This window comes from Cervus elaphus, chromosome 29 (assembly GCF_910594005.1).
Source record: "Cervus elaphus chromosome 29, mCerEla1.1, whole genome shotgun sequence".
NCBI lineage: Eukaryota > Metazoa > Chordata > Mammalia > Artiodactyla > Cervidae > Cervus > Cervus elaphus.
In genome coordinates, this window is record NC_057843.1 from 11,706,024 (window position 1) to 11,733,117 (window position 27,094).

Consider the following 27,094-nt stretch of genomic DNA (forward strand, 5'->3'; position numbering starts at 1 on the left):
AATTTAAGTTTTTTGGTCTGGAAATTTATTTTTAACTGAAGGATAATTTCTTCAATGTTGTATTGGTTTCTGCTACACAACAACATGAATCAGTATAAGTATCCATATATCCCCTCCCTCTTGGGCTTCCCTCCCCTGCCCCATCCCATCCCCGCCCCCTAGTCATCACAGAGCGCCGAGCTGAGCTCCCCTTGCTATATAGCAGCTTCCTGCTGGCTGTCTATTTTACACAGGCTACTGTTATATGTCAGCGCTGCCATCTCAGTTCGTTCCACGCTGTCCTTCCCCTGCCATGCCCACAAGTCTGTTCTTAACGTCTGCGTCTCTAGTACTGCCCTGCAAATAGGTCCGTCAGTACCATTCTTCTAGATTAACACTTCTTTTGTTCTTAGCATTCTTTCTCTTTCTCTTCATTGGTTCAGTCCGTGGGGCTCGCCTTTGTGAGGAGAGTGAGAGCTGCTCAACGTGCCCAGTTGACCGGGGAAGGTCTGCTTAGATGCCTGGGTGACGACTGCCTTCCCAATCAGCTTGGTCTCTGCTGCCTCCTCCACCTTGACCCTTCTGGGAAACTGAATCAACATCTGCTATCTCATGCTGAGCTGTTTGTTCCTTATGTTTATTATTCTGTGTCAAGATTTGACATCTTTCTTGAATTCTCTGTTGTCAGAAGTCCTTGAAATAATATTATCCATCTCTATTGCTATACAAATAAGGAAACTGAGGTCCAGAGCTCTTAAGTTACTTGCCCAAGGCCACACAGCAGCAAATGACCTTTATTGAGCACCTACATATGTCCTTATTATTCTTACTACAAATCTTGATAAGTAAATATTATTATCCCTTTTTACAGTTGAGGAAAATGAGGCATCAAAAGGTGAAGTGCTGTTCCCAGGGTCAGAAGAGGAGTTACTAGGAGAACTGGGACTTGAATCCAGTCTGTCTAGGCCCAAAGTCTATTTCTTTCCACAACCTTCACCCAGTGCTGCCTCTTCAGATGGTGACAGAGCTCTGATTGAACCAGTTCTCGGGGCTCCGAGTCTAGTGCTCGTTCCACTACACTTTAAAGACAGTCTTGGGCCCCAGCTCCCTTGGGCGGGAGAGGTGTGCAAGACTCATCCCAGAGTTTGGAAAGGTCCACACTGAGCTTGACCATCACTGTCTGGCCCTGATTTGGGGGAATTGGTTTTTTTTTTGGCCAGTGGAGTCAGTCTCTATAGACATTTGTGATTTTCAAATGGATCCTTTGGTTGTCAAAAACAAATAGTTTATATCTGTGGTTCTCAGCCATGCTATTAAGATGTTCTGTGTGGGGAAATGAGTTTTCATGTGCCAGGATTTTACAGTAAGGTAAGCTGGGGCTGGTGCACCTGGGGATTTCAGCTGGGACCTCTCCCAGAACTCATTGACAGGAATAGAGTGTACAGTGCATTCTGCATGGAGGCCATTGGAGCTAACTGGCCTCAATCCTATCTCTGCATCAAGCAGTAAACTTTTTGTTGTATTTAAACAGTATTTATTTACTTATGAAGTTATACACCGCCGTGTTACACAAGTAATATAAAGTAACTCAACTTCTGTGATATTTATTATAGAATGACTTTCCATTCCATAGAACCAGTCACATAGTTCTATGAACTATATGCTATGTATATAGTTCTTTTACATTTAATGTATTTTAGCAGCTTCCATTTAGTTCTAACAACATGTCTCTGAGACCAGCATTAACAGCCCATTTTTATAGTTAAGTAGTAAACTTTAATAAGCATATCCTGCCACACTGGGTAAAGAACTCTGCACTTTTTATTCTTATTTAACAAAAGGTGGAGTTGTGATGTCAACCAACTTAATGTCTAACAGAGAGAGGAGAGCTCACTGTGTTAAAAGAACAACACACACACATAAACACACACAAGCATATCAACGATTGACAGCTGATCTGGTGGCTTGGATCTTTATTGACACTTGATATCATGCAAGTTGAGGGGATAATCATCTTGTGGTCCAGTCCACCATGGAGTCCCATTCAATGAATAACAGATGAGCAAATAATAATTATAAACAAATGAAAGCATTCTTGCTCTCTCGCCTGAAAATGCCACAGCAGAGCATCTTAAAGATTCTATCTTTTTCTATCTCCAAGTATCTCCCTAACACAGTAGGTGCTCCAAAGTCTTTCTTCTCCCCCATAAAAGCTGCTTCCCAAATCTTTACTCAACCGAACTCACATGGACTCAGTTATCTCTGCACTCTCTCTCCTTTGCTCAGCTCTTCATTATGTAGGTCAATATAGCCTTTTTGGTGATTTTAATTTCCCTTCTCCCCCATTATCTTGGTTCCACACAATACAGAAAGATCTAGGAGCTGATCTGGAAGTTAACTTCCTCTTTATATACGGATGGGAGTAGTCTGGGGAAGACCTTGGCTACTCATGCATGTTTTGCTCCCCTGTCAAATCAACTTCAAGTGCCTCCACAGTGGTAAATTTAAAATCTCAAATTCTTACCACCTTATGCTCCAAAATATGGTTTCCTCTCCTCCTGTCACTTGGTGTGTATCTAGAAAAATGGAAAAAGTACATCTAAACATTATTCTAGAAAGTGTATTAAGAAAGACCCAGTTATATCCAAAACATATATAGTATATTCTGAAACAGATGTCAGTGGTTTGGCATTTTCTATTGTCTTGGATTATTGATGCTAATGTTTTCCTCCCTGGGGTAGATAATACAGCTCATTGACTGTGGTTTGGGGGAAAAGTATGAGTGGGGTGTGTGTGTGTAAGAGAGAACTAGTTCATTGGAATCTTTAGTCAGAGAATGGAAAGAAGTTCATAAGATTGCTAAAGAATGATTCTAGAGAAGCAGGGACAGGGTGGAGAGGAAAAGTACCAATAGCTTTTGGAGGGCTAGAAAACTAAGTACGTTTTTATTTTGAAGGTGAAATGTGCAGTGTATCAAAATTCAGGATTTTGACAAGTCTAAAGTCATGTGAAATTTAAAATTTGTATTGAATTCTCAAATCTTTGGCTTTTCATTTATGTCTTTCTTGTTTTTATTTTTAAAATTTTTATTAGAGTATAGTTGATTTAAAATGTTAAGTTAGGGAACTCTTCTCAATAACCTATAATGACCTGTATGTCTTTTTAATTAAAATCCTTGTTAAACCCATTGCAGTTGACTTTGCTAATGAACACCATCATCTTTTAACAAATTTTTTTCCTTTTTTTTAAATTATGAAAGTATGACAACACATTTACAGGAGACTATATAGCTCCACTATATATTACAATTATTTTTTATCTAGATAAATTAAAATTTTTTAGTTGGAGTTTTCAGTATCAAACTCTCAAAAATTAATAGGATGAATATACAGAGAAGTATAGACCTGAAAAGCACCATGAACCAATTTAACATAATTAAGATGTATACAATTGTCACAACAGTGACACAGTGATACAAATTCTGTTCAGGTTCCCATAGACTATAAACTAGGAGACACTGGAACATATCCAGGGTCATAAAACAAGAATGAGCACTGTCATCTTATTGGTGGTCTCACTGTTGCTAGTGATGAATAGTTAAGTATTGATTTTGTGCTGAAGGCTACTGTTTTGATTAATTTTTACTATAAAATATTTAAATCCTATTTCAATTTTTTGTTTTCTTTCCTTTTTTCATTTTTTCTTCAGTGGTTTCAGTATCAGATGCAAAAGCTGTTTGAGGATGAAAGTTGGATAGTAGATTTCACTTATACCAAAAAACATTTGTAAATGACCAGAATCAGAATTTTATTCCCAAGCCCTTCATAACCCATATTTCCTAACATGGTCAAAATCATCTGAAATGAATCAGGATCTGGCAGCCTAGGTTCATGCTATTTGGTCCTGACAGTCTAGTGCCTGTGGTTTTAGGCCACACTCACATGAGGCTTCTGGAGAGTACAACAAAGATTTAAAGAAAGATAAAAGTATATTTAATGCGCCTGCTGAGAAATGCTGACTGGTGGTAGAGACGAGTGAAAGAGAGCTCTTATTCACACTTCTGACTTTCGCAAGGACATGGCTGAAGGTTATAGATATTGTTCTCTCTCAGTGTCTCTCTCTTTTTTAAATAGTAACACTCTAAAAAAAAATGGGAGAAATGGACAAAAGATAAAATCTCCCTTTGGAGGCTGATGAAAATTGTCAGATTAGATGGGCTCTTTGGGAATCATTACTTCTTATAATGCTCTGCATATACCCAGAGAACACAGAAAATCACATGTCAAGGCCACTCTGCTCAGCAGAAAATCTCCTTAATGCCACATAATAATGAGTGAAATGGATGCAAATAAAGCTTTGCCCACCAGCCCACCTCATTAGGACTGTGCACGTTCCAGCTCAACTTTTCCTATTGTTTCTTCTAGTATGGAGCCTGAGTTTAAAGGCCCCAGTGCTTTTGACAGTGATGGTGAGGGTTGATACTTTTCTGCTGAAATTTTGTCCACTTAAGCATCCAAGCATCCTGGGGCCTCCCAGGTTAAAGCCCATCTTGCCCTCCTCTGTGCCCCAGAAGGCAGACTACTTTAGCCCTTGGGGATCACTTAGAAAACTAACAGTGATTGCTCTGCTTTTTCAGTCAGAAATCTTGTCTTGGGACTTCCCTGGTGGTCCGGTGGTCTGCTGTCTAATGCAGGGGACACAGGTTTGATCCCTGGTTGGGGAACTAAGATTCCACATGCTATGGAGCAGTTAAGCCCACGTGCTGCAACTACTGAGCCCGTGTGCCATAACTAGAGAGAAGCCCGTGTGCCGTAACAAAAGATTCCACAGCAAAAACCCCGTGTGCTACAGCTAAGACCTCATGCAGCCAAATAAATGAATAAATACTTCAAAATACAAATTCCATCTTGCTATTCAGAATGATCATGTCCCCTAGTTATGGTTTGGAAAGATAATCAGGCTTGCAGCCAAGTTTGAAGAAAATTACTGGCCCCAATTCACTGCAAAACAGTGGGTTGGAGTGGCTCTAGGAAATAAACCAGACAGTCTTACGAAATAAAGCCATTCAGCTCTTCCAGGTTATTTTACTTGCTACTCTCCTGGGAAAGGAAGGGAACATACACTCCTTAGGTGGTTACTTTGTGCCAGGTGATGTGCTAGATGCCTCGTGTATACGTTTTAACCCAGAACACAGCCCAGCCAGATGGGTATCATGGGTTATCATTGTCCCCTTGTAGAATGAAGAGACTGAGATTCAGAGAAGCTGTCACGTGGTCAGGAACTTTCAAGTAGTGGAGTTAAAATTCTGACCACCTCGTGATGTTCTTTCTGGAAAAAAAAAAAAAGTAAAAATTGCCGTATATACCATCGGTTACTTCTACACTGCTTGGTGTCTTTCTGTTGCTATCTGATGAGTTAGCTGGGAATGAACTCTTCAGGTACTTCCCATGTGTAGAAGGGATTTATGCCACTGATAAGGCAGTATGAGCCAGTAGTGGTTTATGTACCACCAATGGGAAATTTTAAAACACTGTAACAGTTGTGGTTTTCATACGTATTAGAAAAAAATTAACCAGGATATCAGCTTGTGATTTCACAGATATTACATTTAGACAAGTGAATAAAATAAATAAGCCCTTTTATGGAAACACACGAAAGAGATAATAGTGGTTCACAGATATTCCAAAAATCATGACAGCAGCATGCGACTGACGGTGTTTCAGGAGTCATCATGATCAGGAACGGACAGATAATATGAATGTCCCTCTCAACTCTGAGAGGCAGTGAGTTTAAGCAGCCTGTGGTCACTTCTCAGTGACCCAGAGACTGTGTTCAACAGATTAGAATCCCTAACTATGCTCTCTCTGATACCCAGCCCATTCGTGGGGCACCAAGTTCCACTGTCACCGCGGATGAAATCAGGAATTCAAAATAATTTGAGTCTCAGCCTACCCAAAACCTAATCATGCAGATCAAGGTCATGCAACAAAAGCAGAAGAAAAGGATTTTTATCTGGTCTAACTCTGGAGATTCTCAGGATCACAGTTATAAACGTCGATGTAAACGGCAACTCTTGGCCAAGAAACTCCACCTCTGTTTACCTTTTAATCCATTTGAGGTAGCGGCAGCCACTAGGGCAATTGTCTGAACCTGGATTCTAGACTCAGCTCTATGACCAGTCAGGTGTATGAGCTTGGGGGCCTAGTTCTGGAAGAGGCTTTCCTTCTCTAGTGCTGGAGTGAACAACACACCACAGGGGACAAGCTCCCCGGCACCTGCACAGAGGCGTGGCTGGCAAGGAAGAACAGATGGGGTGTGTTTTTCTGGGGATCCCCTGCTGGCTTTAAGGGTCCAGGGGCTCAGCACGGGCTGGGGTCTGCTCATGTTCCTCGGCTCAGTCAAGAAGGTGTAGGTGGCAGGAGGGCCAAGGGAGCCTAGGGATTCAGGTCTGATTTGAGTTGGCAGCTGCGGTAAAGCCAAGATGGCAAACGGCAGAGTCCTGGACGCAGAGAGCCCCCAGAGCCCAAGTCAGCAGGAGGCCTGTCCTGCTCGCTTGTCAGGGGAAGTCTACGGGAGGGAGGGAATGGTGTCTAGACCCTGCTCTGCTCTGAATGGCTCTCTGACTGCTTGACTGTGGCAGGGGGCCTCATTCTTTCTCTGGTTTTGTCTCTTGCTTAAAAGCTCAGAATCTGAGTTACATGGGCTCAGAGTAAATTACTTACTAGTCGTGTGACCTTAGGCAAGTGTAACCTTGCTTTCTAGCTTCAGTCTCCTTAGCTGTAAAATGAAGATAATAGTAGTACCGCCTTATAGGCTTGCTGTGATGATTAAATGAGATAATACAGATAAAGCCCAGTGACTGGCTCAATCAGTGTTAATTATTATGATTATTAAGTGATAATACTTAGGTGGGATTAAGTCATCCCACTTCCCAGCGACGGGGACTTATTTAAAGTTTTTTAAGAAAATAAGTCTGGTTTCGGTTGAGTTGGATCTTCATTGCTGTGTGATGGTTCTCTCTAGTTATGAAGAGTTGGGGCTTCTCATTGCAGGGGCTTCTCTTGTTATGGAGCACGGGCTCTAGGTTAATGGGCTTTAGTAGCTGTGGTGCATGAGCTTAGTTGCTCTGTGGCATGTGGGATCTTCCTGGACCAGGGATTAAACCTGTGTCCCCTGCTCTGGCAAGCAGACTCCCATCCACTGTACCACCAGGGAAGTCCCCAATTTTTGAATTTAATCACAAGTTAATTTGAGTCCAAGTCCTTGCTCATAATTCTCAAATATTAAGGGAAATAATGATCATTATACTACAGTCAGGTCATTCCCCACCTTCCCCTCCTCTGCACCTTCTCACTAGCTCAGGAGTGGACAAGGTCTCCAGGGCTCTGGGTCCCGCCTCATCTCTTGGAGGACAGAGGCCAGCCCTGACTGAAGACTGACTCCCCCTGCATTCCCACATACAAATTGGCCTGCAGGCCCCTTCTTGTTGCCTGCCTGACTCTCCAGGGAACACGGAGGATTATTCATAGTGTCAGCTCTGACTGTAGAGCCTGAGGACATGGATCTATTTTTAGTATCTCCTCCTTAAGGTCTGACTGAAAAGGTCGTGCCTATGTTTTATGCCTAATGTCAATTTCTGAATAAACAGGGTGAAGAACTCATTTCTGTTAACAGGGCCCAAGCAATGTCGGGCTGTGGGATCCTCCTCCCACTTTGGAATGTCATTTTGCTGGTGACCTGTAAGGAAGGTGCTTTGCAAACCCCTAAGCACTTTCTGGGAGTTCTTGTGAAGGAGACGCAGGACTGTGTCCAAGACTGCCCTGGAGAAGAGGGTTAGGTGTGTTCAGGTAGCATCAGAGGGCTGACCTAGGACTCCACTAAGAGTACAGGGGGTGGTTTTGCATTCCGTGTTTCCTACTCATCTGAGTGAGCAGGGGTGGAGAGACGCCCTGACAATAAGCTTCCCTCTTGCGTGTGTTTAAACTGGAGTGCCGTGGGAGCAGGACGCTGGGTGAAATGGGCTGAGGGTCCCTCCACGGCTAATATCCAGCGACTCTGGAGCGGGTGGTGTGGAGACGATTCTGCAGCCTGGGACTGGCTACTGAACCAAGTGGGCACCAAAAAACAGGTGCAGGAAACTTGAGAATAAAACTATCAGTGGCTCCGTTTTCCAGGGAATGAGTCTATCTGTCTCCCTATGTCTTTTTTAATTTTTAAATAGTTATTGGTTTATTTAGATTTAAAAAATGTCTTCCTAAGTCAATTTTGGTAATCTTTTTCTTATTGGCAGTATGCAAGGATTCCCTTTTCTTCATATCCTCACCAACCTTGTTATTTCTTGGCTTTTTGATAATAGTTGTCCTAACAGGTGTGAGGTGATACCTCAGTGTGGCTTGGATTTACATTTCACCAATGGCTGGTGATGTTGAATGTCTTTTCAGATACTCGTTGGCCGTCTGTATGTCTTCTTTGGAGCAATGTCTATTCAGATCTTCTGCCATTTTTTAAAATTTGTTTTTAATTGGAAGATGATTGCTTTAAAATATGTTGTGTTGGTTTCTGCCATAGAGCAACATGAATCAGCCATAGGTATACGTATGCCCCCTCTCTCTTGAGCCTCCTCCTACCTCCCACCCCATCCCACCCCCTAGGTTGTCACAGAGCACCTTCTGCCAGTTTTTAATCAGTCTTTTTGATATTTAGTTGTATGAGTCCTTTATATGTTTTGGATATTAACCCCTGTCAGATATATGACTTGCAGATACTTTCTCCCATTCTTAGGTTATCACTTCATGTTTGTCAATGGTTTCCTTTGCTATGCAGACCCTGTGCGCTCAGTCGTTTCAGTCCTGTCCAACTCTCTGCTACTCATGCACTGTAGCCCCCCAGGCTCCTCTGTTCATGGGATTCTGCAGGCAAGACTACTAGAGTGGGTTGCCATGCTCTCCTCCAGGGGATCTTCCCAACCCAAGAATTGAACCCCCATCTCCTGCATTGCAGATGGATTCTTTACCCCTAAGCCACCTGGGAAGCCCATGCAGTTCCTATGTCTTTCTTAATTAGAGAATTTCATTTGCCTGCTATAATGACTAAATTAAACAGGATTAAAAAATATTTTTCATTCCTTCTCAAATTTCAATAATAATTATTCTAGATTCATCATGTTGGATCTTATCCAGTCAGATGCCTTTTGGCACATGAGAAGCTGAGGTGCGGTGGTTAAGTGACTTGCCTAAATTGTACAGGAGGTGAGTGGCAGAGCCTAAACTTAAACCTTCTGGTTCCTGGTCTAGTGCCCTGTCTGGTAAAGAGACACTCCTGCTGGGAGCATTGAGAAAGCTCTCTACCAGGGCCATAAGCTGAGCAGGAGTGATGCAAAAGCCCAGAAGTCCGCCTCAGGTAGGTGTAAGTGCTTGCTCTCCTGTAAAGCCTTGCACCTGCTAAGTGCTCATTGGATGTTCGTTGACTTGAACAAAGTCAACTTTGTTCAGCTTCAGTGCTGGCTCCTAGTTAGTGCTCTGTAAATGGTTATTGAATGAAAGCAGCACAATTTTCAAAGGCTTCAAGTTCAGGTTGCATGAAAAGACCCAGAGCTTGCTCTCCTGATGTCCTCTAGTCCTGCATTTGTATGTAGTTTCAACCCTGGGATGGTTGCATTTATTTCATATATATCCAGTTCTTCATTTCAAACTTACCTATTCTATTCCAAATCTATTTGCCAAATCTATTTTTAGGAACCCTTTTATATTTAATTTTCTATTATTTTCTAACATCAACTCCCCTATGTTACTATTATTTGAATTCCTGAACATTCTCCTGCTTTTACTTCCATTCTGGGCTTGAATGAAGATGAATCCTTCTGAGGCTGCTGCCTCCAAACAAGGTATTGAGCCTGACAGGGGCTGCAGGTCATCTGGATTGAGTCACTAGGAGGCAACAAGCCGCCCCCTCCTGTCCCAGGTGTGGGAGCATCCAGTCTCCTTCTGTGATTAACCGACGGCAGCTTAGCTGTGGTCAGCAGAACTTCCAGCCTGAGGGGTGGCTGAACTCTAAATCCAGCTCCTTGGAATTCCTAATTGGGCTCTACCTGTCAGGAGGTAGTGAAAAGAGAGACTTATTGGTAGTTTTTAAGTGCAATGTTGTACTTTTTGATAACTAGTTAGTAGCATACTGGAGCTCTTTCATCTTGCAGCCTAGTCTCAGGCAGCTTATGAAAGGTATTTAGAACTTTACTGTGATCTTGTTCCTTGTTTATTGCTAAGTAGTCCTCTGTTTTTGTCTATGAACCACTGACTATGTGTTCAAGTTGGGGCAGGGGCATGTTCCCATGATTGTGCTAAGTGTGAGCTGCAGCCACTGAGCTCCCAGGGACACCATTCAAGCCAGACACAAGAGCCTAGTGTTCCAGGCAGAAACTCTGTAGACTGGGAGAATTGTCCATTATCTTTTCTCTCCACTCAGCATAGCTGACGTTCTCTTACTTTTTCTGGGTAAACCTTTAAACGAGAAATAATAAGGAAATGTAGACTGTTCATATGATTGGTGGCATTCATAACTATTTGTTATGGATACTTTGTGCCAACTGTTATTTAAGCACTTTTGTATGTATTATTCCTAATTCCTGAATCCTACAAGGTCCGTTTTATTTTCTCGATATTATCTACAAGGAAACTGAGATACAAGGGTGTTAAATAAACTTGCCCAGGGCTTTCAATAGCATAAAGTCAGTATTAGAACTCAAGTCTTTTGGATTCTAAGCACCTTCATATTAAGCCAGGCTTTTCTCAGTGCTGATTAAAAGTAGTGCAAATTAAACTTAATAAATGTCTGGATTTCTGGTCACATGTTGGTAGATTACTCAGTAGAGCACCTAGCATGGTTCCTTTCAGCTTCCCATTAAAATAACAATTAATGGTTTCATGGCATCTGTTGTATCTTTATACAACTTCAAGAAAAATACCTAGACAACAAAGAAAAGGATAAATAATCAAAACTCATATAGACAGTTTTTAGTATGATTTGAATCTGCTGTGGGGAGTATTGTATGTGGTTGATATTCTATCAATTATTGGGAAGGAAGTCTATTCAACTAAAAATATTCTTTTACACCAATACAAGGCAGTTAAGTTTTTATATTGAAAACATTCACCTGAAGGGTACTTCTGACAAGTTTTTCTTCAGGTTTCTAAGTAATTCTGATTGTTTGCTTCAAGCATCACAGGCATTGTAATTAAGTAGTGCTATTTCTCAGAAAGTCCAGTCCTTATCTTAACCATCCAGTTTATTCTAACCGGTCTAGTATGGGTTTAGCTAGAACAGGCTTTGCTAAATCCTGCTTGACATGAAGCAGCTTCTGAAAGTATGGATTTCCAAAAATTGTAGGAACAGGGAAGTTGGGTTGACAAAACCATTTGTGGACTGCCTTTGCTTCAACTCCTATAAAAGCTCAGGGCAAGGAGAAGGGACAAGGGAAGAAGACCTTTTGTTGTTTCTCTACCTCAGAAGCCTCAGGACCATGCTAACAAAATGATTCTCAATTTCACTGGAAAAATCGACAAATGAGAACATTCATGAACTTAAAAAAATAGTAACAAAAGGGAGTATTTTCACTTTTTGGTATTAGAAAATAATAGAAAATTAAATACAAAAGAGTGTTGCTAAAAAAAATTTTGGCAGATAGATTTGGAATAGAATAGGTAATTTGAAATGGACAAAAGGATATTTTTGAAATAAATGCATGACAGAAAAATACTGGTGAAGCAAGTATAGGGGAGCAAAATCTGCTACCCCAGAATGTCACTTTGGCATGAGGATTATTTTTAGATGAAAACAATCAAGGTCTAAAAGACTCAGAAAGAACCTTTAACCTTCCTCCTAACTGCCTGAAAGAATGTAGATAGAGGACCTGTCCAGGAAGGGAGCTGTCACCGTTGATAACTATGTAGGTATTGGGCATGTAGACATGGAAGAACCCAGCAAAATCTGTTTGTTGAAATTCTTTTCTGTGTCCCATTGTCTCTACATGGCCCAGAAAGTATTCATTTACCAAAGATTTGCTCTTCTATCTCTGTGTAAAGTGCTTTCCTTCTTTGAAGTCCCAAGCCACATCCTCAACATCCTTCGTCTTTAGCTGAAGACTGTATTAAGGTGAGTGTTTGGGCCATTTTGGCGAGTTACCCAGTTCTCCTTGGTCTCTCCCATGTATGCACATTATTAAACTTTTGTTTGATTTCTCCTGTTAATCTGCCTCATGTCAATTTAATTCTTAGACCAGCCAAAAGGATTTAGAAGCATATAGGAAAATTTCTTCCTCCCCAACAGAAGGAAAGATTATTAATAAATAGTGCCAGAACAATAGATTAGGTGTATAGAAAAAATCAAATTTTATCCTTCACTGACTCTATTTCTTTTTTTTTTTTTATTCTTTGAATCAGCCATGGATTTACATGTATTCCCAATCCCGATCCCCCCTCCCACCTCCCTCTCCACCCGATTCCTCTGGGTCTTCCCAGTGCACCAGGCCCGAGCACTTGTCTCATGCATCCCACCTGGGCTGGTGATCTGTTTCACCATAGATAGTATACATGCTGTTCTTTTGAAATATCCCACCCTCACCTTCTCCCACAGAGTTCAAAAGTCTGTTCTGTATTTCTGTGTCTCTTTTTCTGTTTTGCATATAGGGTTATCGTTATCACCTTTCTAAATTCCATATATATGTGTTAGTATGCTGTAATGTTCTTTATCTTTCTGGCTTACTTCACTCTGTATAATGGGCTCCAGCTTCATCCATCTCATTAGGACTGGTTCAAATGAATTCTTTTTAATGGCTGAGTAATATTCCATGGTGTATATGTACCACAGCTTCCTTATCCATTCATCTGCTGATGGGCATCTAGGTTGCTTCCATGTCCTGGCTATTATAAACAGTGCTGTGATGAACATTGGGGTGCACGTGTCTCTTTCAGATCTGGTTTCCTCAGTGTGTATGCCCAGAAGTGGGATTGCTGGGTCATATGGCAGTTCTATTTCCAGTTTTTTAAGAAATCTCCACACTGTTTTCCATAGCGGCTGTACTAGTTTGCATTCCCACCAACAGTGTAAGAGGGTTCCCTTTTCTCCACACCCTCTCCAGCATTTATTGCTTGTAGACTTTTGGATAGCAGCCATCCTGACTGGCGTGTAATGGTACCTCATTGTGGTTTTGATTTGCATTTCTCTAATAATGAGTGATGTTGAGCACCTTTTCATGTGTTTGTTAGCCATCTGTATGTCTTCTTTGGAGAAATGTCTGTTTAGTTCTTTGGCCCATTTTTTGATTGGGTCATTTATTTTTCTGGAATTGAGCTTCAGGAGTTGCTTGTATATTTTTGAGATTAATCCTTTGTCTGTTTCTTCATTTGCTATTATTTTCTCCCAATCTGAGGGCTGTCTTTTCACCTTACTTATAGTTTCCTTTGTAGTGCAAAAGCTTTTAAGTTTCATTAGGTCCCATTTGTTTAGTTTTGCTTTTATTTCCAATATTCTGGGAGGTGGGTCATAGAGGATCTTGCTGTGATTTATGTCGGAGAGTGTTTTGCCGATGTTCTCCTCTAGGAGTTTTATCTGACTCTATTTCTTAATGGTTTAAATAATTCATTTTAAAAAATGAAAGTGAAGTAAATTTTTAGAAAGGAATTTAGAAGCCTTAGATAAATGAAAAAAAGTAGTAGATAAACTTGAAAATATTGATAGATTTGTCTGCATTAAAAGATGAAAATATATCTTACTCATTTGACTTCTAGGAATATCCAGTTAGACTAATATGTATTAAAAATGCTTTGCTTTGCAAAGTGGGATAATTTAAAAATACTTGGAGTCACTGGTTTTTGTTGTTCAGTTGCTAAGTGGTGTCTGATTCTTTTGCTACCCCATGGACTGTAGCCTCCATCCATGGGATTTCCCAGGGAAGAATACTCGAGTGGGCTGCCAATTCCTTTTCCAGGGGATCTTCCTGATCCAGGAATCAAACTCTTGCACTGGCAGGCAGATTCTTTACCACTGAGCTACCAATCTAGTATTTAAAATATTTCCTACTTGAGGAACACAGAAATGCTTTGGCATAGATTCTCAGGACTTGGAATAGTAGTAAAAATAATGAGTCTCCAGGTTTGTTTATTTGTTTTTCCTTTGGTCACACAGCAGGTGTGATCTTAGATTCTGGATGAGGGATCAAACCCATGCTCTTTACACTGGAAGTGCAGAATCTTAACCACTGGACCACTTGGGAAGTCCCTGTCTCTGGGTTTTTGGAGAAGTTTTAAGCTTATGGATGGAGTCATTCAAAGTGGAGACAGAGAAGAGTCATAGAACCAGGGAAACAGACTGGGGTAAGTTGTGTTTTCCTGGGGAAAAATAGCATGGCCTTGGAACAGGCAAATCTGGACTGAATCTTGACTTCTCAGTCACTAATGGACATCTCTGAGAAAGTTACTTCTGTTCTGTTCAAAGAAAATATTAACAGTGCCTACCCTGGTTGGGTTGTTATTAGGATTTTCTATTACCCACAAGGAAGTGGATAAAGCAAGGAGTCCATGTCCTGTGATAGTTGCCGTTGCTTTTCCTGCCTTTCTTTCTTGGACTAATTTTTAGCCATCCAGCCCTAACTCTCTAGCCTAACTTTCCTATTCAACAACCTTACACTGAAAGCTTTCTCTGTACAGTACTTGACTTCTGGAAGGTACAGGGACTACAAACAAGAAAAAGTCAAGGTAGTTCATTTTCTCACAGTATCTGGAGACCTGGATAAAGACCTATGTACCCAAATAAGGCATTATTATTGTTGTTGTTTAGTTGCTGAGTCATGTCAGATTCTTTTGCGACCCCATGGACTGTAGCCCTGCCAGGCTCCTCTGTCCATGGAATTCCCCAGGTAAGCATACTGGAGTGGGTTGCCATTTCCTTCTCCAGAGGATCTTCCCGACCAGGGTTGAGCCTGTGTCTCCTGCATTGGCAGGTGGATTCTTTACCAGAGCCACCAAGGAAGCCCAAATAAGGCATTAAGAGAGGCTTATACAATTCTTTAGTAGCTCTGAGAAGGCAGTGCTTAAAGAAGCTGGGAGAACAATTTAGGAAATGTTATCAGAATTTTGTACTAAAGTGGTAATCCTCACCTCTGCCTCTGCACCTCTTATTCCTCTTGGAGGCTTGAAAGTAATAATGAAAACCCAAAGTAAGGTGTTAAGGACTACAGCATGTTAATGTTGTTGGTACTGCTCCAAATTCCTAACACCCCTCCCCTTGCCCCCATCAAAGAATGTGTCTTCTTTATTCTTGAGAAAATTGATGTGCCCATCAAACCTTCCCCAATGTCTCAGGAGGACACTGCTTCAGCTTTACCCGTGGATGAGGAGGGAACATGGTTCTGACCTCACACAAATAAGAGTCTAAATAGCATTTCTCTCTTTCTTTCCCTTTTTCTTTTTTTTTATTAGCTGGAGGCTAATTATTTCACAACATTTCAGTGGGTTTTGCCATACATTGACATGAATTAGCCATGGATTTACATGTGTTCCCCATCCCGGTCCCCTCTCCCGCCTCCGTCCCCATCCCATCCCTCTGGGTCATCCCAGTGCACCAGCCCTGAGCACTTGTCTCATACATCCAACCTGGGCTGGTGATCTGTTTCACCCTTGATAGTATACTTATTTCAATGCTATTCTCTCAGAACGTCCCACCCTCACCTTCTCCCACAGAGTCCAAAAGTCTGTTCTGCACATCTGTGTCTCTTTTTCTGTTTTGCATATAGGGTTATCATTACCATCTTTTAAAATTCCATATATATGCGTTAGTATGCTGTATTGGTCTTTATCTTTTTGGCTTACTTCACTCTGTATAATGGGCTCCAGCTTCATCCATCTCATTAGGACTGATTCAAATGTATTATTTTTAATGGCTGAGTAATATTCCATTGTGTATATGTACCACAGCTTCCTTATCCATTCGTCTGCTGATGCGCATCTAGGTTGCTTCCATGTCCTGGCTATTATAAACAGTGCTGCGATGAACATTGGGGTGCACGTGTCTCTTTCAGATCTAGTTTCCTCAGTGTGTATGCCCAGGAGTGGGATTGCTGGATCATATGGCAGTTCTATTTCCAGTTTTTTAAGAAATCTCCACACTGTTTTCCATAGCAGCTGTACTAGTTTGCATTCCCACCAACATTGTAAGAGAGTTCCCTTTTCTCCACACCCTCTCCAGCATTTATTGCTTGTAGACTTTTGGATAGCAGCCATCCTGACTGGTGTGTAATGGCACCTCATAATGGTTTTGATTTGCATTTCTCTGATAATGAGTGATGTTGAGCATCTTTTCATGTGTTTGTTAGCCATCTGTATGTCTTCTTTGGAGAAATGTCTGTTTAGTTCTTTGGCCCATGTTTTGATTGGGTCATTTATTTTTCTGGAATTGAGCTGCAGGAGTTGGTTGTATATTTTTGAGATTAATCCTTTGTTGCTTCGTTTGCTATTATTTTCTCCCAATCTGAAGGCTGTCTTTTCACCTTGCTTATAGTTTCCTTTGTTGTGCAAAAGCTTTTAAATTTCATTAGGTCCATTTGTTTATTTTTGCTTTTATTTCCAATATTCTGGGAGGTGGGTCATAGAGGATCTTGCTGTGATTTGTGTCGGAGAGTGTTTTGCCTATGTTCTCCTCTAGGAGTTTTATAGTTTCTGGTCTTACATTCAGATCTTTAATCCATTTTGAGTTTATTTTTGTGTATGGTGTTAGAAAGTGTTCTAGTTTCATTCTTTTACAAGTGGTTGACCAGTTTTCCCAGCACCACTTGTTAAAGGGGTTTTCTTTTTCCCATTGTATATCCTTGCCTCCTTTGTCAAAGATAAGGTGTCCGTAGGTATGTGGATTTATCTCTGGGCTTTCTATTTTGTTCCATTGATCTATATTTCTGTCTTTGTGCCAGTACCATGCTGTCTTGGTGACTGTGGCTTTGTAGTAGAGCCTGAAGTCAGGCAGGTTGATTCCTCCATTTCCATTCTTCTTTCTCAAGATTGCCTTGGATACTCGAAGTTTTTGTATTTCCATACAAATTGTGAAATTATTTGTTCTAGTTCTGTGAAAAATATCATTGGTAGCTTGATAGGGATGGCGTTGAATCTACAGATTGCTCTGTGTAGTATAGTCATTTTCACAATATTGATTCTTCCAATCCATGAACACAGTATATTTCTCCATCTATTTGTGTCCTCTTTGATTTCTTTCATCAGTGTTTTATAGTTTTCTATGTATAGGTCTTTCATTTCTTTAGGTAGATATACTCTTAAGTATTTTATTCTTTTTGTTGCAATGGTGAATGGTATTGTTTCCTTAATTTCTCTTTCTGTTTTCTCATTGTTAGAGTATAGGAATGCAAGGGATTTCTGTGTGTTAATTTTATATCCTGCAACATTACTGTATTCATTGACTAGCTCTAGTAATTTTCTGGTAGAGTCTTTAGGGTTTTCTATATAGAGGACCATGTAGTCTGCAAACAGTGAGAGTTTTACTTCTTCTTTTCCTATCTGGATTCCTTTTATTTCTTTTTCTTCTCTGATTGCTGTGGCCAACACTTCCAAAACTATGTTGAGTAGTAGTGGTGAGAGTGGGCACCCTTGTCTTGTTCCTGACTTTAAGGGAAATGCTTTCAATTTTCCACCGTTGAGGATAATGTTTGCTGTGGGTTTGTCATATATAGCTTTTATTATGTTGAGGTATGGTCCTTCTATTCCTGCTTTCTGAAGAGTTTTTATCATAAATAGATGTTGAATTTTGTCAAAGGCTTTTTCTGCATCTATTGAGATAATCATATTGTTTTTATCTTTCAGTTTGTTAATGTGGTGTATTACATTGATTGATTTGCAGATATTAAAGAATTCCTTTTTTCTTTTTTTTTGGTGGAGGTGTCAGGGCCTCATTAAGTGGCATTTTTAATACAGTGATGGTAGGGCTGTGGCCATAGGAGGATCAAGAAGAAGAAATTCACTCTCTCCAAAGTGATCCATAGGGAAGTGGAGTAAGTAAGGTAGGCAGAAACACGGGGCTGGTGACCTGGATGAATGACCCCTGTTGGGAAGCCTGAGCTGCACAATGGTTGTCTGCTGTTAACAGGTGACCCTTCATGCTCTAGAATGGACTGGGAGCCTTAATCTTGGAGAATGAACCATTGTTTTTGAAGCTCTGCTTCTTAGGTTATAATTTCTCCACTGTTGTGGTTTTCAGGGCTGGAGCTTTGCAGAGGTGCAGATTTTCTGTGGCGGTACCTCTTGTATTGTCAGACAACTCTAGGTCTGCAAATCTTCCTTATCCTGAAAGCCAATGGATCTTCCACCCACTGATCCTTAGGCTGAATCTAACATGTCCTCAGCAGCCATGTGTAGGCACCATTCCTAGATTTTGCAGGGGAAGAAACAGGGATTCACAGAGGCTTATCAACTTGCTCAAGGTCCCAGAGCCAGTAAGTGGCCCAGTCAGAATTTATGCTCTTCTCTGATTGACTCAACAGTCTATACTTTTATATTATGCTATTGTGAAAAAAAAACAAAAACAGTCTTTTTCTTTATTGTCATAAAATATACAGAGCATAAAATTTACCATCTTAACTTTTTTTTTTTTGGGGGGGGGGGCGGGGTTGCTGTGCCATATGCAGGATTCCAATTCCTTGACCAGGGATCAAACCTGTGTGCCTGCAGTGGAAGCGTAGTGTCTCTGCACCACTGGACCACCAGGGAACTCCCCATTTTAACCTTTCTGAAGTGTGCAATTCAGTGGCACTACGTACATTCAAATTGTTGTGCAATTATCAGCTACCTAGTTTTTAAAGACAGGAGAGATATCCAAGTCTATCAGCAGTGGGCCACGAGATCCTTAAGTAAGATAATTAATCTATGTTTGTGTGGGCCAGTGAATTCCTACTTGGTGACAATGGCTTGCTGAACAATTATTCAGAGATGACTCAAATACTTATCTGAATTTGGGAACTTTATTTATATTTATTATCTTCTGTCAGGAACATCATAGTCTTCCAACTTCAGGAAATTAAACAAGAACATTTCACTCTTATGTTGCTAATGAGGTTCAGCTTTAATTGTAATTACTAATTGATTCCAGCCCACTAGCTGAACATCTGGGTGTAGCAGACATGCCATGGTAGTGGCAGGCAGGTACATACACTAGAGAGCTCATATGGGTTGCCTAATTAGATAAATTAGTGGTGCTAAAGACCTCAGGTAGTCCACTTTGGGGTCAGCAGTATGCTAGTTTTCTGGGAAGGATGGGTATCAGGGCCTCCTTAAGTTTTCTTACCAGGCTGAACATTCTATTTTCAATTTTTTTAAATTTTATTTTTATTATTTAATTGAATTATTTATAATTAATTAAAAAATTTTTTTGGCTGTACTGGGTCTTCATTGCAGCTTGGGCTTTTCTCTAGTTGCAGCGAGCAGGAGCTACTCTCTAGCTGCATTGTGCAATCTTCTCATTGCCGCGGCTTCTCTAGTAGGTGAGCATGGGCCCCCAAGCTTCAGTAGCTGTGGCACATGGGCTCAGTAGTTGTGGCTTCCAGGCTCTGAGGCACAGACTCAATAGCTGTAGCACACAGGCTTAGTTGCTCAGTGACATGTGGGATCTTCACAGATCAGGGATCAAACCTGTGTCACCTGCATTGGCAGGCAGACGTGCCACCACTGACCCATCAGTGAAGCTCCAGGCAGAGTATTTTTGTTTTTCTTCATAAAGCACAGGTTCTAGAGTCTTCTGTTGAGTGCAGTTCAGTTCAGTTCAGTTTCTCAGTCATGTCCGACTCTTTGCAACCCCATGGACTGCAGCATGTCAGGCCTCCCTGTCCATCACCAACTCCCAGAGCTTACTCAGACTCATGTCCATTGAGTCGGTGATGCCATCTAATCATCTCATCCTCTGTTTTCCCCTTCTCCTCCTGCCTTCAATCTTTCCCAGCATCAGGGTCTTTTCCAATGAGTCAGTTCTTTGCATCAGGTGGCCAAAGTATTGGAGTTTCAGCTTCAGCATCAATCCTTCCAATGAATATTCAGGACTGATTTCCTTTAGGATTGACTGGTTGGATCTCCTTGCAGTCCAAGGGACTCTGAAGAGTTTTCTCCAACACCACAGTCAAAAGCATCAATTCTTCAGCACTCAGTTTTCTTTATAGTCCAACTCTCACATCCATACATCACTACTGGAAAAACCATAGACTAGATGGACTTTTGTTGAAAAATAATGTTCTGCTTTTTAACATGCTGTCTAGGTTGGTCATGGCTTTTCTTCCAAGGAGCAAATGTCTTTCAATTCCATGGCTGCAGTCACTGTCTGCAGTGATTTTGGAGACCAAAAAAACACAAAGTCTGTCACTGTTTTCATTGTTTCTGCATCTATTTGCCATGAAGTGATTGGACTGGATGCCATGATCTTCATTTTTTGAATGATGAGTTTTAAGCCAGCTTTTTCACTCTCTTCTTTCACTTTCATCAAGAGGCTCTTTAGTTACTCTCCACTTTCTGCCATAAGGGTGGTGTCGTCTGCATATCTGAGGTTATTGATATTTCACCTGGCAATCTTGATTCCAGCTTGTGCTTCATCCAGTCTGGCATTTTGCATTATGTTCTCTGCATAGAAGTTAAATAAGCAGGGTGACAGTATACAGCCTTGACATACTCCTTTCCCGATTTGGAACCAGTCTGTTGTTCCATGTCCAGTTCTAACTGTTGCTTCTCAACCTGCATACACATTTCTCAGGGGGCAGGTAAGCTGGTCTGGTATTCCATCTCTTGAAGAATTTTCCACATGTTGTTGTGACCCACACAGTCAAAGGATTTGGTGTAGTCAATAAAGCAGAAGTAGATGTTTTTCTATAATTTTGATAATTCAGTGGGTGTTGGCAATTTGATATCTGGTTCTTCTGGCTTTTCTAAATCTAGCTAGAACATCTGGAAGTTCAGGGTTCATGTACTGTTAAAGCCTGACTTGGAGAATTTTGAGCATTACTTTGCTAGTGTGTGAGATGAGTGCAATTGTACAATAGTTTGAACATTCTTTGGCACTGCCTTTCTTTGGGATTGGAATGAAAACTGACTTATTTAGTCCTGTGGCCACTGCTGAGTGTTCCAAATTTGCTGGCATATTGAATGCAGCATTTTCACAGCATCACCTTTTAGGATTTGATATAGCTCAACTGGAATTCCATCACTTCCACTAGCTTTGTTTGTAGTGATCCTTCCTAAGGCCCACTGGACTTTGCATTCCAGGATGTCTGGCTCTAGGTGAGTGATCACACCATCGTGGTTATCTGGGAGTACACTGATTTTCAACCTGTTGACTAACATTCCTGGCATCTAGAGTGAGACCCACCACTGCCACCGTGATCTTTCAAGAACAGAGCAGAACACACCTCCCTAACTTTGGGCAGCACACCTTCACCCACGCTACCCTAGATAGCATCAGCCTCTTGTTATTGCCTTCACATTGCTAGCTCATATTGTTTGTAGTAAGTTCAAACTCCATACCTTGATAATATATATTATTGTGGCATTAGACCTTCCTACCTATGTCCTTACAAACTGGCCTTTTGGACTCAAGGGTGAGAGTCTGTCTCAGTCAAGGATGGGAAATGTGTGCAAGACCCGTGCCCATGCACCTTGCTCATATACAAGGAACTTCTTATTAGAACCTTTTCCACAGGGCCCAGATAGGCCTCAGAATCCTTCCCAACACTGTGCTTCAGTTAGTCATTATCAATCATCTCTCAGAGTTGGCACATGAATACAATCCTAATGACCCTTCTTGCTTTTCATTGACTCATATTATATTTTATTTTACATTCAACCCATCATAGCAAAGGCTAAATCAGGTTACATTAAGGGCTAGAAGACTAGGGTGATGACCAGTATAATAGAGCTGGATAGAATTAATGTCACGAATGTTTAGAGAACTTGAATGTTGTTTGGAGCAAAGGCACAATAGTTTTTTATGATTAAAAAAGACTTCATTATAAAAACACATTTAAGGCCTTCTTTGTTTACAGATTATTCTAGAAACTTAACATTTGCAGAAATCATAATTGTATTTCCCTTCGGTGATTCAGCTGCTTTCTACTTCCTACCCCTCCTCTCTGCCCTGCGTGGTTGACTTGAGACTCAGAAGAGAATGGGGAGTGAGGAATATGCACACTGCATTTCCCCCTCTTTCCTTACTCCCAAAACTAGGGGGGGGGGGCAATATGTCAGCATTCATTTCCTTCTTCAAATAAAAAAAGAGTAGGGAATGAAGGGGGAGCCACTGGGCTGGCAGCAGTTTATATTGGTTAGCAGATACTGGATTGGGTTAAAGTTTGCAGTTATGCAAAACAATCCTGTTACTGAAACTAATCTTTCAGGTACAAAGTAGCCTGCAGTACCTGGCAGCCACTTGCTGCTCAACTTCCAGTTCTTCGCCTTTGCAAAGGGCTCTGTGGCTTGCCAGGGTCAGCAAACCAAAGCATCACTGACTTGACATTTATAGAAAAAGCATATCATGGGATATGAAATAGGGAAGAAATGATGGCTGTTTTAACATGCCATACCTCAGATATTTGAAATGTCTCATCTTGCTGTCAGGAGGGTTTTCCTATGTGCCCTTGACCTGGTGCCATTCTAATGTTGATAGAGAGTATTTTCAGAATCTGGTTTCCAAGAACTGTTAGTTGTTAGATGTTCAGGGTACTATTTACCTCTCCTTCTCTTTTGGATTCTGACCATGGGGAAACTCACTTAAGGGATAATAGTCAGATAGGAAAGTATCACTTTTTTCATGAATAGACAAGCTCCCAATACTCAGAGTAAACTTTGGTAAAAGCTGAATCAAAGAACCTGAGTCTACCATGAAGTTGACATGCATACTTCCACCACCCAGCCCAAGTCTAATGTATTGGATTCACATGCTCAGCCCATGACAGAGTGAGCAAGTGAGGAACTGGGCCTGCAGGGTCACTTCCCTAACCGTCCACACGGCAGGACTACAGGCCTGCCATACCCACCCAGTCACTGATTGGACAAAAGAATGGCAGGTCTGCCCCACTTAGGAAAGACAGCCCAGGGGTGCCTACCATGTGGAGCAGAGAAGGAAGGGGCAGTCTTTAATACAGTAATGATGTCCACCATTCATTGCAGCACAGGGAGCGTGAACTGTCACCCATCCCATGGCCCACCTTTTCAGTGGAAGGTGAATCACAGGTAGGAGAGACCAGAGCATTTGTCCAGCCCTCCTACCAGTGGGGAGAGGGGGCAGAAGGTCCTTCATCAGCAAGCATCAACATTCCTCCCCTCACCAGAGTCAGCTTTGAAGAGTAGTGCCCTGTGGGATTCCTTGGAGGATGTCTTGCTTGTGATCTAATCCGAGGATTGATGACTGGGGAAACAAGCTTGAGGCTGCAAAGATGGTGGAATTTTGATTGGAGACAAATGTTATACCTAGAAAACTCCCCATGGATCATCTGCAAGTCAGTCTTTGGTTTATGTAAAACAGCACCTGTGCCTCTGTGCTGATGGTGCAGATGCAGTAATTAGCCATTCAGAAAAGCCAGCTGCATGCGTGGGATCAGGGGAGAACCCTCTCCCTCTCCAGCAGTGGGGGAACTCCAACTTAAAGAGAAACAGACATCTGAAAGGCTGGTGCGGAAAGACTCTCCAAAATCTGTGACTCCTTGGCTTGTGAAAATTGCTTTTTGTTTCCAAAGCAACATTTTTGAGAAAAAGGAAACTTTTCTCAATGTGAGATCTTTTCTTTTTGTATTCGTATTTTACATTGGAATACAGTGTGGCAACATTAAAAACCATGAATGAATTTTGGAATTAGGCAAAAATGAAGCTTAGGATCTGGCTCTGTTACCTATGGGGGACCTTGACCAAGTTAATTTGCCTTTCTGAGCCTCACTTACCTCATTCAGAGTGAAGAAATTCATGGCTACCAGGCAAGGATTTTGTGCAGATTAGAGATATTGGGATGTAACGTGCCTTACCCTAGCCTGGTTAGGAGAGGAGTCTGGGGGAGGATGGATATGTGTGTGTACGGCTGAGTCCCTTTTCCATACTGAAACTATCATAACATTGTTAATCAGTTATACCTTAATATAAAATAAGTTAAAAAAGAGTAGACATTGGGGAAAGTTATATCTAGATGTATTGCGAGGAGAAGGGTGTACAAAAAAAGAAATAAAATGCTTGACCCAGAATAAATTGTGATGATGATGTATGTTTCTTTTTCTAAATACTTAATTCTGCATCACAATGGGTGGATTTGTAAGCTTCATCTTTGCCCACCGTTAAGTCCAGGAGGACATTTGTTCCTTTATGAGTCAGAAAAGCTAGGTCAAATTTAAAAGCGGGAATTAGGAGATCATGTTCCAGAAAGATCCTTTCTGGTCTGTATTATTGATTTTCCCAGAGAATTAGATCACTAGAGACAAACATTTGCAGGTTTCACTGGAGTCTGTGTTGAAGTGACAGATGTGGTTATTGTGACAGAATACTGCCCCAGGGGTGGCTCGATGGATGTTCTGCTCGGTGGTGACATTCCTCTCAACTCGGGTTTCCAGTAAGAGCCAGGCATTTGAGTGGTGGGAGACACAATTAGTGAAATCCTACAACCAAGCCCTCTTTCCATCATTGTTCCCAAAGATCTATTGTCATTTGAATGCATTATCTGGGAAGAAGGTTTGTGATATATCTTGGGGTATGAATGGGAATGATGGTCTAGACAAGAATGCCTAGAGGGAACAGGATTTTGAACCAGGCTTACCCACTGGTACCCAGGGGAGACCTGACGGAGATGCTGACAGAAAACCCTGTTTAGTGTCTAAAGAACATAACTACAGGCAAGTAGTAGGTACTTGCTGGCTCTAGTAAGTTTATAACAAACACTGTGCTAAGCAGTGAAGGTCACAAAAATAAGAGATATTCCCTGCCTTCAAGAACATCTTGGCTTGGTGAGAGAGACAAATAAGCAGTTACAGAAGTGCCGACAGAAGTCTTAGGGGAGTGTCAGGTGCTGGGGGGAGGCATCTAGGTAGGCTGGGCTTAGGGAATGGCCATGGGAGGTTCCCCAGTGCAGGTGAGCTGAGGCAGGGTGGACACTGGCCAGGAGAAGGGAAGAAGAGAGGTCATTCCAAATGGAGGGAACGATGTGAGGAAGATACAGAAGAGATGGTCCAGTCTGGGATTGTAAATCAATTAAGTATGACCAGAGTTTAGAGTTGAGGGTGGAGAGGGAGGTAGGAGTGGTGAGAAATGAGACAGGAAAGTAAGCAGATAGTTCTGAAATGGGCCAGAGTGGATATGATAATTTAACATTTGATAAAAATGGAATTTCAAGTAAGTGAGGAAAGGAGAGATTCGTGAATAAAGGATACAGGATAACTGGTAATTTGGCAAAAATAACATGAGATTCCTAGTCCACACCTTTAACCAAAATTAATTTGGGGACAGCTTTAAATTTTCAATATGAAAAATGAAATTTTTAGAAGCTCCAAAAGGAAACACTCAGATATGATTATATAACTCCACAGTGAAAATGTAACAGGAATGTGAGCATCTGGGAAAAGTATTTCTAACATAATCTCTTAACAATTATAACTAACAAAAGAGTTCAGGTTGATATTCATAGACTAACAAATATCAGCAATGTAAGCAGCATAACATAACCGCTGGTCTGTAATTACAGATAAGATTATGAACATCTAAATCTACTGTTATGAAATAAACATATAGATGTCAGATTTATTTGGACAAAAAAATATTTTTTTCTGGGTAATTATGAGCCCACAGCATTCGCAAATGTAGGTATAGCTACACTTACCTGAAGCAATGTCTCCACTTGCCCCACAGACAGTGGCTCAACATTTTGCAGAGGAAGACTGTCTGTGTGGATCTTTAATTTGCTCTGGATGAAAGATTTCACATCAGAATAACCTGTGTATCTTTAGGCAGCTTGACCATCATTTTGCTGGAGACCGTCACATGAAGAGACCTAGCTTTGACTGGACATATTTTCAAGTCAACCATCAGACAGTCTATGTCTCCACTGCTAAGCAATAAACAGTATATCCTATCCTGGTGGAGAATGGTGTCCTGTCTGATTTGATCACATATCTTTGGGAGAGAATAAGATATATATCATCTATCTCTCTGTCTCTCTATCTATATTTGAATAGCATATACTTTTGGTTTGAAAAAGCACTGAAAAAAAATCCCATATTGTAAAGTCTTCAGGGTATTCGAATAAGTACCCCATCCAAATGTAGACATATTGACTTGAAGGAGAGCGGGACTAAAAATACTCTCCCTGCATCTGGAATGCCAAGATCCTCTGGGATTTGTTTTGTTTGACCACATTCCAATCATGAAGAGGTTGAGTGTGGATTTTGTTCCCCAGGATGTGGATCCTTAAATAAATTCTTCTTACCCTCAGGTTTTGTTTACTTATTTTAAGCAATTCCCTCCAGGTTTATAAATTCCAACAGATCACAAAAATTATACACAGTGTCAGCAGAGACCAAAACTGTCATAAAGACATTGTCTGTAAGAGAAATAGGAGGCTGGTGAGGGTGGGGCATGGTTCTTTGAAATAACTTTTCTTTATTTTAAATGTAATACCCTTGGGAGCTGTGTGTATGGGCCAACAGTTTCATGTGCTCCTGAATGCCATTTAATGGATAAAATCAAGACATGTTACAAGTACTAATCTTGGTACTTTTGAATAAATACAAAGAGGAATAGAAGTAGAGATGATAGTATATGATGAGAAAATCTGCCTCAACACTCAGAGCAAAGGAATCATGGAATATTGATGGTAGTAGAGAATTTACTTTATACTAGTAACTATACTATTATTATTTGGGTTCATACACTATTCCTATTTCTCCTGATTATCCAGTTATTGCCCAATTAACTGGTTATAGCTTTACTATATAATTAAGCAAATTAATTTTCAACAACCATGCAGTTTAAGTGTAATCCCATAGGGACTAAAATGAAACAAAACAATAAACTCACACTCTCTGTGGGGATTGGCTTATATTAGTTACCATTTGTCGTTTATC